Below are 13,835 nucleotides of genomic sequence, written 5' to 3'. Positions count from 1 at the left end.
CCTCATCCAAATGCCACCCAGCAAGGAATTCCCATCTGAATGGGGAAGCCACCGCAGACCATTCATTCCTTGTGGAACATGGAGTTGTTGCAGTTTACAGTGGTACTTTTGCCCACTGAAGCTGGGAAAGATTAGACAGAGTGAGAATCAGTGAGACCATTAATTTCAATGGAGAGGGGCCTTGGACAGGATAATTTAGCTTACATATTTAGAATCAATTATATTAACATAAATCTCTATAATTGTCTTTAAGGCTTTAATTTTTCATGTGCATTAGTTATTTAATTTTTTAAAGGATTTAATTCAATGGCTGTTTTATAAGCTTCTGAATATTTTTGAACAATCCTGAATGTCAAGGACAAGGTCCTATCACTGCACGGAGCTCTCACACAGCACATTGAGTATTGAGTATACATGGCTTACTGTTACCTGCTTATAGCTGTTTAACAATGCTCAGAATGTAATAATCATACAGCTTGGTTCCCATTTTCAAAGATTCAGTTGTGGGGATTCAAACAGAGAGGTGATCTTGGGATCATCCTCATTGTGAAGAATTCTGCTTAAAACAGGGGACAAAATGAAATGAAAAGGAACAACAGCTCAGAATTCACTATGTGTTGTTCAGATGACTGGCTCCTCCCTCACCTGTTTTTTCCGCCTGACCTCAGATTCACCCGAGGACTAGTGCGTCTACCAGCTATTGGTTATTTCTCCTCACTTGTCTCTGAGTGCATTCAGTTCCGTTACACAGGTGAAATTCTGATATCTAAGTAAGGTGTTGCTGTAAGAATCTGCCTTTTGAGGTAATGGAGACATAGATGATCAAGAACAAGGGTTTCCATGGCACTGCCACCAACTCTGCATGCCGTAATTCCAAGAGTGAGGATGTCGAATGGGGAGTGGGGCGGGGTGGGGGGGGGGGTGGAGGTGAGATGCTTAGAACAAAAAGGAGATAGTACAGTATGTTATTACCTGTAGCTCTCCCTGGAAAAATAAATATTAATATGAGTGCTGATGGAGAATATACATGAAGTTCAATGTCAGGATTCAACTAGTTTGAATAATAATGAATAAAGTAAAAGAAATAAATAACAGTGTAAGAAAGATATTGCAATAATCAGGGGAAGTTCTGATCACCACGATGTGTGGAATAAATCCCTTTCCAAAATGAGCTTTAAAGAAGAATTTAGCGAGTGTATTTGGGATGATTTTTTTGAGCAACTAATTGATGATCCTACGGTGAAGGATCGCCCTGGAAATTGTGATCAGAGCACGGTAGAATTTGAATTCAGTATGAAGTTGAGAAATTTGGGTCTGAAATTAATATCCTAAACTTAAATTTCCATAAATGATAAGATGGTATCAGCAGTGGGAGAATTTTATGTCAAAAATGAAAGTATAAATGTATTCCAGCGGGAAAGAAAGACTCTACCAGAAGGATGCACCATTCACCAAAGATTGTTAAGGGTGGGATTAAATTGAAAGAAAAACTTGCAATGTTGCAAATATTAATTGTAGTCCAGAGAATGGGGAAACATTTAGAAAGCAGTCAAGAATGACTGAGAATAAATAACTGGAGGAAGATAGTGAATGTATGAGTGAACAAATAACATTCAGACAGTAAAAGCTTCTACTGGCACTTAAAAAGGAAGAGTTCAGCATCCAGCAGGAAAGCACTGGTTTGTAATGGGGAGCTCTTCTTTGGAAATTAAAAAAATGACAAAGATTCAAAATGGTTACGTTGAATAGTCTTTAAAAATGATAGCACTAAAAATATCCCTATAATTATGGACCATTAACCCTTTGTGTCCCAGTTTTAAAGGACTACCAATAAATACATATACTCCATTTTCCTGGTCTGGTTTTATAGCCAACCACCAGCTGGTTCATACTGGTGTTCATAGTTTACCCATGGACCCAGTCCAAAGTATATATATTTTATGAAAGGTTGAAAACGGCCAGAGTCCAAAGGCTTAATAGTTCTAGGAATAGAAAAAAGAGTGCCTAACACAATTTTTTTAAGTATGAGGCAAACAAATTGGACTAGAAGCTGAGAAGTCCCTTTGACCTGAACGTTTCTTTTCTAGGGTCTTAAAGGAAGTGACTGCACAGAAGGTGTTTGCAATGGTTAGAATCCGCAAAATTCCCTGGATTCTTGAGAGGCCTCAGGGTATTGGAAAACCACAAATATTACACATCACGTGCGAAAGGAAGCTTAAAGGTTATTTAGCCTAAATCTGTCATCGGGAAGTGCTCAGATCCATAATTAATGTGGACATATAATAGCAGGATATTTGGAAAATAACAGGCTATCAAGCAGTCAACATCGTTTTTTAGTAGGAAACTAGTGTATGACAATTCACTCAAGTTCTTTGATGGAGAATTCATAAATGTGGTGTCTTGGAATTTCCAAAAGATACTCAACCAGATGCCACACGAAAGATCACTGCACAAGATAAGAGCACATAACATTGGAGGCAATATATTGGGATGGATAAGGGGTTGAGCAACCAACAGAAAACAAAGAGTCAGGATCAAACGTTCATTTTAGGATTGCACTCAATGATAGTGGGGTCCACTGGGATCGATGCTGAGGTATTATCAATGCCAAGTGACTTGCTTGAAGGAACTTTTCTGATGATACAAAGATAGGCAGGCGATAAGGTTTTGAGAACACAAGAAAATTGAAAAGGGAGATTGTCAAATTAAATTAGATTAATTTGTGGGATTGAATTATAAAATGACTAAAAGTGTTTATCCACTTTGGAAGGAAGAATTGTAATTTAAATAGAGTTAGTTCCAAATTGTTGCAATAGAAAGGGATCTGGGGCATACGACTTCAAGAAGCTTACAGAAGTAACATGCATGCACAGCAAGTCATTTGGAAGGCTCGTGGAATTTACTCTTTTATTACAAGGGGCATAGAATATTAAAGTGGAGAAGTTGTAACAATTTTTTAGGGCACCTCTGAGATCGCTTCTAAAATACTGAGTACAGGTTTGGACTTCATACTTTCAGATATGCTTGCATTGAAGTCAGTGCAGAGAAGGTTGCTTCCTGGATGAAGGGGATGACATGTAGAGAAAAGCTAAGCAAGCTAAATCTGTATTTTTTTTTTTAACTTAAGAAGAAAGAGGATTGATCTTATAGAATATTCTCAGGAGGATGAATGTTGAGAGGAAGTTTCCCCTAGTGAGAGTGTCTGGAATTAGGGGGCATAGTTTCAGTGTAAAGGGCTGCAAGTAGAACGAATTGACGAGACTTGTTCTTTGCGAGATATCCCAGAAATCGATGGAGGTCGTGTCATTGAATATATTCAAGGTAGGAAATGAAAGCTACTTGAACTACAAGTGAGTCCAGGGATATGGGAAAGAGCAGGAAAAAGATGATGAAGTCAATTTGGATCAGCAATAATATTTTTGAATGGTGAAGTAATTTCTCCACCCCTGCTTCGTATGTTCCAAGTTCACTTTAATGAATAAAATTCCATCACCTTCTCTAGAATAGATAGGTGTGCTTTGAGAAGATAATGGCACAGTCAGGGGTCCCTGAGGAGACCTATCTATAAAGCAATGGGTCAGTGAAATTATTCAGACTTGGGATTCAGTTCAGTGCCATTCAATTGGGGAGTGTTTGGAATCTAGAACAAAGTTATCAAATGGACTAATCAGCCAATCAAAATTTAGAAGTTCCCACAAACACCAAACTAGGAAGTAAAAGACACAAGCTCTAAAATCTATTTACTCCCGTGACAGAAAGAAAATGAACGTTGGGATAAGCACTTGTTATTAATGTAGAAGAGGAGACATTATAAATAAATGTGAGCAGTACAAAAATTAATATTTATTTTATTATGTCTATCATGGAATGAATGACCCCTTCTGTGTAAAATATGTAAAAGAGTGATGGTTTGTTAGGCAATATTATATCTTCTTCTTCTTTGGCTTGGCTTCGCGGACGAAGATTTATGGAGGGGGTAAAAAGTCCACGTCAGCTGCAGGCTCGTTTGTGGCTGACAAGTCCGATGCGGGACAGGCAGACACGGTTGCAGCGGTTGCAGCGGAAAATTGGTTGGTTGGGGTTGGGTGTTGGGTTTTTCCTCCTTTGCCTTTTGTCAGTGAGGTGGGCTCTGCGGTCTTCTTCAAAGGAGGTTGCTGCCCGCCAAACTGTGAGGCGCCAAGATGCACGGTTTGAGGCGTTATCAGCCCACTGGCGGTGGTCAATGTGGCAGGCACCAAGAGATTTCTTTAGGCAGTCCTTGTACCTTTTCTTTGGTGCACCTCTGTCACGGTGGCCAGTGGAGAGCTCGCCATATAACACGATCTTGGGAAGGCGATGGTCCTCCATTCTGGAGACGTGACCCATCCAGCGCAGCTGGATCTTCAGCAGCGTGGACTCGATGCTGTCGACCTCTGCCATCTCGAGTACTTCGACGTTAGGGATGAAAGCGCTCCAATGCGAACAGTTAAAAACAATATGCAGACTCAATTGTCTTGACAGCTTCAATGGATTTGACAATGAGAATAGTGTGGAAAAATTTGAATATCTTGTCAAATCACCTCTTCTGTGTGGCATTTGCAATGACAACCTCAGCACAATATGGAGGAGCAGGATGTTTCTGCAACAATCTCTGTCCTTCTGTATTTATCTAAGTATGTAGAGAAAACAGAATTTGCTGTCTTGAAGATTGGTCGTTTGCTGTTTTTACCACAAATTCTCAACTAATATTTTCACTCCATGTTCGAGTGAAGAACTGAGTAGATGAAACTTCAACTAAATCCAGAGGCATTGGAGGAGAAAATAAACTTTATCATATTCTCTAAGAGAAGGGCAAGTACCAGAAATGGACATATATGCCGTATTCCAGATCTAATATCACAGACCTATTCTATGCCAGCAGTAACAAATCCAATAACTGAAAAACTAGATCACTTGAGTGACTCAGGTCGATTCAAAATAAAGCTGACTGAAAGGGTGCCGGAAGTACTTACTTTGCCTAAGCTATTCACTGCAGTTTGAGACTATCTTTTAATGAAGTGCTGCTTGGATGCAATGATAAACGCAAACTGCCAGAGGTAATGTGTAAATTAGCATTGAAGCATGACAGTAAAATTACTCAAGACAGTTTACCACAGAGAAGAAAAGATTTCAACAATTACCAATGTTATTCCTGCTCGATTTGAATGTGCCGAATATTTCCCCTTTTCTTTAGCTGCTATTGATACAGAAAGGATAAGACAAACTACCATTGTGTCACTTTATTTTTCGAAGGGGCTTAAAATTGTGTGGTCTGTGTGTAGCATAATGATACTGTTTAACCTTCAACCAATAAAGATTAATCAAAGAGTTATGATTGTGGCAGTCATGGGCAGCTTTAGTAAAGAAAATTCTTCAGAAAATTCTCCAGCAGTAAGTGACATAGTTTGTTTTTTTGTTTGGCAGTCCCTTCAAGTTTCTCTTTTAGATTTCTGTCAATTTGTCAATTAAATGGGAAGGAATAAGCAAACTCAAATGAACAAATAGATTTTCATCCTTGGCTGCACATCCAAAGAGCATGATATAGTCGTTCATGCATAGGTTGTTGAACTCCAGTGATGGATATTTAGCACATGAACAGGGATGAATTTCTATTTGTTTGCACTTAGGCCCCTTCAATGTCTTTATCTCTTCCTTTAATTTTGAACCCTATCCACTTCCATCCCATAGCCTTTCCCCAATCATTCCATCCTTGTATTTCTAAACTCTTGCTGCATTCCCTTTCCTTTTTGCTACATTATTTGGAATTGTGCTTTGAGCTAATAGATTAAGTATCCTAAATGCCACTCATGATTAAGCTCATTCATCTCTCCTCTTCATGGGTTCTCAACTTTCTAAATATTCTACCCTTTCATCAATGGAGAGTTACATCTAGGAAGGCCACGTGCCAGGTTTTTGAAAGTCCAATCCAATTAATCACAGTTCCCATCTCCTTGTTGATACAGTGCAATTTTGTTAATTCTACTATCGACCCCATTCCATTAGAAGTTAGCGCAACACTTTTACAGTGTCAGTTATCAGGGCAGGGGTTCGAATCCTGTGCTGCGCTTAAGGAATTTTGTATGTTCTCCCCAGGCTTGTGTGGGTTTTCCCCAGGGGCTCTGGTTTCTTCCCACCATTTGAAAAGTACTGGGAGTTGTTGATTAATTAATTGGGTGTAATTGAGCAGCACAGGCTTGTGGGACAAAAGGGCCTGTTACAATAGACAATAGACAATAGATAATAGGAGCTGGAGTAGGCCCTTCGGCCCATCGAGCCAGCACCGCCATTTTACAGATCATGGCTGATCACTACCATCAGTACCCCTTTCCAGCCTTATCCCATAGCAGCTGACGTGGACATTTACCCCCTCCATAAATCTTCATCCGCGAAGCCAAGCCAAAGAAGAAAGAAATTAAAAAAGAAAGCAACCGGTGAATGTGCTCTCATCACTCCTTCAGACAGTGCACTTTAATTTATAACAACTCGCCACAAATCAAGATTCCTGTTTTCCCTCTGGTTCTACATCAAACACCTTAAATTTGCATTCTCCAATTCTTCACCCTTTTGCCAGTTTCTCACTGTAAATGTAAACAAGATGCTTCTTAATCTTAAACACCTTTATTTAACATCCCCCTGCAATTCTTTCTACAAAAGAGAAATACCAGGTTTCTTGTCTACCTCTTGTTAACTCATTTTTGTGATTTAGACTCTGTAAATTGTATTGGAATATTTTCACCATTCTAAACTCTGCACTGAGGTGGATTATCCTAGTGTCTACAAGAGAGAAGGAGACTTGTAGAGCAACGATACTGCTGCAAAAGTGTGGCTGCTCCAACTAATGGCCTAGAATACATATCTCGCCTTGGGGCACAAAATGGACTAACTTAGAGTCAAAGTTTCACCAAATAAAGCAAGTTGACACCTGGCAGCTTTTAATCATCTTCTCATTGCAATGGAAATGATATCAGGCAATGTTATTACAGCATTAGTGACCTGGGTTCGAATCCTGCACTGGCTGTTTACGATTTGTCCATTCTCCCCACGACTGCGTGGCTTTCCTTCAGGTACTCTGGTCTCCCCCACCCTTTAAAATGTGCAGGGGTTGTAGATGAATTGGGGGATGTGGTCGGCATGGAAGAACAAATATTAGGCTGCTTTTGTAGTCTGTTAACTTAGAACATAAGAAATAAAAACTGGAAAAGGCCATTCAGTCCCTCCTGCTTGCTCCATTATCTTAAAGTGTGGCCGATCTTTTACCTCAGTGTCATTTTCTTGCACTCAAATTTTATTCAATGATACCCTTAATTCCAAACTTTTATCCATCACTCTCTTGAATACATTTAACAACAGTCTGCGAACCCATCTTGGGTAGTGAATTCCAAAGACTTATACTCTGGTTGAAGTCTTTTCTTCTTACCTTCGTCCTGAGTGACTGACTGCTTATTTTGAGACTGTGATCCCTGGTTCTTGACAGTTCAGGGGATACATCATCCACTTATCCTGCTTCTTAAGAATTTTATTTGCTTCAAGGAGATCATCTCTAGATTCAAGTATGGGTCCAGTCTGTTTAACCTTTTCTCATGAAAAAACTGGCATCCTATGAATCGCTCTTAGCTGCAGGTGCAGTAATATCCCTATTATCCAGAATTCAAGCAACCAGCCAAAGAAATCCTGTAAGATAAATAGGTAAAACATTCAGAAGTTTAAAATTGGTGCGCCTTTCTGTTAGTTTGGCAATCATGCAACACGCAACCTCAAGCAACTGGAATAATCACTTATTTGGTATCTAACGATCCTCATAGATGCCAGATACTGGGGTTTTACTGTATATCGTTGCTTAGAAGATATCAGACAATGTCATAACAGCCCAGACAAGGTCTCAGTTGAAAGTGTAGAAACACACAAGTTGTTTTAAAATGCGAATCTGCCACTTTTTCAGGAAATGAGTTCTGGTCCCCAACCAAAAAAAATATGATTCAAATGCCCTTCAACGTTCCTCTTTCATCCTTTAAGTTCATGACTTGCAACACGGTCTGGTATGGCGACATGAGTTCTCCAGAATGTAAAGACCTCCAAAAGGTAGTGGACACAGCCCAACACATCACAGGCAAAACCCTCCATACCATCGAGATCGTCTACAGGGAATGCTGCTGTCGGAGAGCAGCAGCAATCATCAAAGATCCACACCTCCCAGCACATACTCTGTTCTCACTGCTACCATCAGGAAGGAGGTGTAGGTGCCACAAGACTCGCACCACCAGGTTCAGGAACAGAGGCTCCCCCTCCACCATCACACTCCTCAATGACAAACTCAATCAGAGACTCATTTAAGGTCTCTTACTTGTGCACTTTATTGATTTTTTAAATTCTCTTTGTATTGCAGTTTGTTACATTTTGTTATCTGTTTCCAATTCCTTATTTATTTACATGTTTTTTTCACAGGCCAGGTAGAATTACCATTAAGTGGTAATTCTGCCTTGCCCGCATAAAAAAGAATCTCAGGGTTTTATGAGATGTCATGTATGTACTCTGACAATAAATATGAAATCTATGTTCTTATGCTTTCAGTTGAATTTTCTGGATGGAAGGAGTAGAAAAGGGAGAGCAAGGCCAGGGTGTGGGTGGGTAGCAGGGGCTCGAAGAGAAACATCTTTCCTTCTGGTCGAGGCCGTCTTCTATTTGAGAACTACTGCTAATGGCCATGGAAACTCTGCATTTAGTTCCCACCTGAAAGTTAACTGGTATCTTGCTGACAGTGTAACTTGCACTGGCATACATTCATGGGGCCACTGCTTTCTTCCAATGGGTGTGTGGGTTTTTTTTCTGCAGATCACAGGATTTTGAAACAGCTGGAAAGAAGCAAGTCGGAAATTGCTTTCCCGAACTGTCCTGCAGCTTCAGCAACAGAAAGAGATAAATTTGGTTTTGTTGGGCAACCCATTTTTCTACATGAAAAATGTCAGGAAAACAAAAAAGGAGATTCAAATTGCACTTTATTCTGGGTTCCCTTTGTGCAGATTTGGCCAAATCAGATGACAGCAAAATTGCCAACAGATCTTCATGTTAATGGTTCTACATTTTTTCCTCATTACATGTGCCATGGACTTTAAGCTGTAGGTATTCACTGTTAATCTTCTCTGTGGTATAAATAGGACTGAAGAGCATGTTCATAGAACAGAGATGCGGAGGAATTTCTTCACCAAAGGATGGTGAGTCTGTGGAATTTATTGCCACAGGCGGTTGTGGAGGCCAGGTCATTGGATATATTTAAGACAAAGATTGATAAGTTCTTGTTCAGCCAGGTATTGGGGAGAAGACAAGGCCATAGGGCTGAATGGGAAATGGATCAGCTAATGATCAAATGGTGGGGCAGACTTGATAATACTCTGCAAGGCACTAATTGCTACCCTCTGTGTTTTCGAATTGTACAGACTACTAGCACAAGAGTGACTCATTAGTTTGCACTCAGAACAAAAGTGATTAATTAATAGATTTAATGATAATTTGTCACCTGCCACAACACCTCTGTGTTATTCAAATTCTGAACACCTTTATCCGGAAGCATCTTGGTATTCTCTGAAAGCTATGAGAGAATCAGAGACGCTTCTTGGTTTATAAGAGGGAAGTATTATATTTAAACTAGGGTACAGGGATGCCTCATTATTCACTCTCACTCCAAAGACCTGAGAATCTGTTCTGAGAGACTGGATGCTTCATTTTACAGTTCTTCAATTCATGAGGACTGAGCTGGTTGTGCAAATAATAGATTAAAATGATTTCAAAACGACTTCTTTTCATAATTTTCACTGAGCCTTTGAATCTATTGGAAACAGTGAGAGTTCCAACACCACTTCCAGGGGCACGTCCTCAGCTTGATGTAATTTCCTTAACCACTGCTGCCTGCTTGATGCTTGCTTATTTATCCTTGAAGGTGGAAATCAGCATCAAACAGTTTGCAGATTGAATGAACCATAGATGCCCCTTAGGTTGTGCTCATTGGAAGACAATCATTTCATCCCACGATATTGCTGATGTTCTCCGGGGTAGTTCTCTCAGGCCAATGTTAGCAATTTTCAGTTAAACAAATACTTTTTTTCCTTTGAAAGGTCATAAGTACTGCCCACTGTTGATTGCAAAAAGTTCAGTTACCTTTGAAAATCCACCAGAACATATAACATAGAGCATATAATAGCCCCCTTGGCCCACAATGTTTATGCAGACCATGATGCCAATTCAAATTCATACCTGCCTACATTTGATCTGTAACCCACCATTTCACGTGTCTCTCTAAATGCCTCTTAACTGTTGCTCTTGTATCTGCTTCAACCACTTCCCCTGGCAGCATGGTCCAGGCACCTACCACTCTCTCTGTATTACCTCGGAAATCTCCTTTAAACCTTTCCCCCTGTCACCTTAAAGCTATGTCCTTTGGTATCTAATATTTACACCCTGGAAAAAAGGACTGACGATCAGTCTTAACCATGCTTCACATAAATTGTACGTACTTCTATCAGGTCACACAACACTCCGGAGGAACCAATCCAAACTTCTCCAACCTCTCCTTGTCACTACTACTGTTAAATCTAGAATCTCTTCTGAAACCTCTCCAAAACTTCCAGGTACTTCTTGTAATACAGTGACCAGAGCGAAACACGATACTGCAATGTGATCTAACCAAAGTTTTAAATAGCTTCTTGACTTTTCTATTCAAAGCCCTCTGTAACGTGCATTCTAGACCCGCAGTCACATGCTGGATTGTTGAGTGAGTCAGATTCTGTACATTCTGAGACCATATTTTTAAAAAATATATATACAGAACAAAAATGTTCATGTTTAATTGCTGTATATGTCATATATTATTTGTTTTTTGAACGAATAAATAAAGTTTAAAAAAAAAATTCTGAGACCAAATTGAAGAAGTGTGAGCATTTAATCTCTATTTTTCTCTTTTTTTTATCAGCTTAATGCCAGCGCTGTCAATAATTCTTAAAGATTTGTTGATTCAAATACAAAAGTGCAGAGACAGTAACATTTTATCTGTGTTAACTATGCCCAGAGATTGGTCAAATAAAGTGACAGTTACCTCGAATCCAGAATTTAACTGGATTAAATTCTGATCCACTGATCATCCCCAACAATTCAGAAGGAATGCTGGTATTGAATCTAATGTGTCTTAACCTTTCTTTATTTCTGCATTTAAAATTTCTTAAAGGAAAATCAGTGCCAAACTTTTACAATGTTATTCAATTTTGTCAAATATAATTTAAACAGGTTGAAGGAAGAAATGGATGGTGTCATTGGTAGGATATAAAATAAACAATCAATGATAAACACCTTTGTATCTTTTTAAACTGTCTCTGGCGTTACCAACAGCAGAATTGGAAAATTGATCTCTACTAATGTTCATCATGACATTTTAACAGGTTTCATGACTGCATGAAATCTCAACTGATTTAAAATTATTTGTCTGCGTTTTCATGCTTCAATTGAAAGCATGATTCATCAAAATCTTATTGGTAGCTATGTTTTCAACTGGATGTCATTTATTATTCAGTTTAAATCATGATGGAAACTTTGCAGAGTCAAAAGTTTACATCCTCAAAATAAACAACTTTTGTTATGGTCAGAAAAATACTTCTTGGTTTCTTTGAAAGTTTTAATTTAACGGAGTTTGTTTTTTTTTTGCATTGTGGCAAGGCAATTCCCCTTACCTTTGAGAAGATGGTGGTGAGCTATCGTCTGAAACCATGACAGTCCTTCTAGTAAAGGGCTTGGAGGGTGAAGGAATTGAGACATATGCGCACATCAGTCTGATGTGCAACTGAGAGAAACTTACGGGCGGTAGTGTTCCTGCGCTGACTTGGTCTTCCTTGGTGCAGGAGGCCATAAGAGCGTGTCATCACGAGTACATCCTGTTCCCATAATCCTTTCAGAATCCAGCACTGGGTTGGTCGAGAGCTGCCATGTCTTCTGTCGATGAAGCAATGGTCAACCAATGAATGGAGGAATGAATGTTTATAGTAGAAAATTGATTGCCAGGCTGCATTGTCCTAAATGGAGGCAAACATTGAGTGTTATTGGATCTTTGTTGTTGTAGGTTGTTGGATTATTTTAAGAGGGTCGATGCACTCATGCAAGCAAATGGCAGGCGTTTAATTATGCTCCTGACTTAGTACCATGTAGACAGCAGAAGGACTTTAAGGTATTAGGAAGTAATTCAATTGCTGTAGGATATCTAGCTTCTGACTTGCTCATGCAGCCAAAGCATTAATGTGGCCGGTCCAATTAAGGTTCTAGTCAATGTAATCTCCTGAATGTTGAAGAAGGGAACTGAGTGATGGTCAGGCCATTGAAAATCAGGTGGGTGGTTGGAACGTCTCTTGTTGGAGAGAACCATTATCTGGCACTTCTGTGGTGTGAATGTAACTGGCCACTTACTTGTTCATAGCTGAATGTCATCTTAGTCTTGTTGTGTGCAGACATCATCTGTTACATTTTCTGTTGAGTTGCGAATGGAATTGCACATTTTGCAATCATCGGTGAATGTCTCCATTCAGCTTTTGGTTCAAGTTTGGGCGAAGTTGCGATGAGGGTCAGGGACTGACTTGTCCTGATGAAATTCAAATTGTGTATCGGATGAGCACCTTGTTGAAGAATGGTGCCGTTCGATAGCAATGGCCATGCCATACTTTGCCATTGAATGATGACTGAGAATTGACTGATTGGACCTCAATTAGTCACACTGGGTTTCTGTAAAAATGACGTACCTAGGCATGTTAGATAGATTGTTAGATCGATGCCTGTGATATATCTACACTGAATCAATATGCCAAGATTCATTCTGAAGCACAAGTCTTAAGAACTACCAATGAGATGCAGAGCCTTTACTTTGCCCAGAGCTCTTCACAACAAGTTCAAGGTCACTATCATCTGTCTGTACCTATATAACCTGATGAAACAGCATTTCTCTGGACTACAGTGCACACACAGACAAATCTCGTGAAATGAGAATTGTTGAAGACTGGTTTCATGGGAGGAAGTTGAGATGAAACATTCAATGAGCATTTTTGGCTGAACATGAATGCAAATACTTTGCATGTCTGAAACTGATGGAGAGTGGCAGTAAGGGAACCTAACATTAAATCAAGGAAATTTTCAAAAGCATTGATCTTCGCTATTCAGGTCAAGGATGGGGAAAGAGATTTAGCATGAATTCTACCTTGCAATGTGGGGGAAAGCCCCCTAATTGTTGGAAGGCTAAACATTTGTGGTGGGGTCTAGAAAACAATTTCAACATTTTCCTAAACTATCATGACAGGAAAACCATAACCATATCACCACTTGGGATTCGAGCCAAATTACCAATGAGAACTCAGTCAATGACGTGAGGATTTCTTCCCAGGAACACCTCAGGATTGGTTAAAAAGTGTTAACCGGAAAGAACCAGGATAATATTGAGTCAATCACTGTTGTTTTGAAATGCCAGCATAATTTCCACCAGACTGGCAAGATTACGCTTGTTCCATTTAATCTTTTATTCAAGGATTACTAATGAAGGCAATTAAACAATTAGAACTGTTTACTTTTGTCATGTTATTCAGGGCCACACACCAGATTCTTATTAAAATTTACAAGTTGTTTTGAAGACATACTCAAAGGATTTTCCTTCACGTGAGAATGTGGAATAAGTGGTCATGATTTCAGATGAAGATGAGGAAGAATTTCTTCCTGTTGATTTTAGGCATTCTCTGCTCCAGGAAGTTCCAGGAGCTGAATCATTGAATATATTGAGAGTTGAGGTAGACAGATTTTTGAAC

At 39.4% G+C, this 13,835-nt stretch overlaps 1 long non-coding RNA gene across 16 annotated transcripts in view; it reads right to left on the bottom strand.

The window, feature by feature from the left end:
* Positions 1–13,835, bottom strand: part of LOC138759553 (uncharacterized) — a 596,266-nt gene that overhangs the window by 342,407 nt on the left and 240,024 nt on the right. For 14 of the 16 annotated variants that reach the window (XR_011354926.1, XR_011354930.1, XR_011354923.1 and 11 more), the window contains one exon: positions 7,436–7,689. The exons of 1 other annotated variant lie outside the window; for it this stretch is intronic. This is a non-coding gene — a long non-coding RNA (uncharacterized lncRNA). Of the gene's footprint in view, positions 1–7,435; positions 7,690–11,854; positions 12,069–13,835 lie in introns of all 16 variants that reach the window. One more of the 16 variants, XR_011354928.1, reaches the window with a different exon arrangement.

This window comes from Narcine bancroftii, chromosome 3 (assembly GCF_036971445.1).
Source record: "Narcine bancroftii isolate sNarBan1 chromosome 3, sNarBan1.hap1, whole genome shotgun sequence".
Classification (NCBI taxonomy): Eukaryota; Metazoa; Chordata; class Chondrichthyes; order Torpediniformes; family Narcinidae; genus Narcine; species Narcine bancroftii.
Note: the sequence above shows the minus strand (reverse complement) of the source record. Positions and strands in the feature narration are given on the sequence as shown.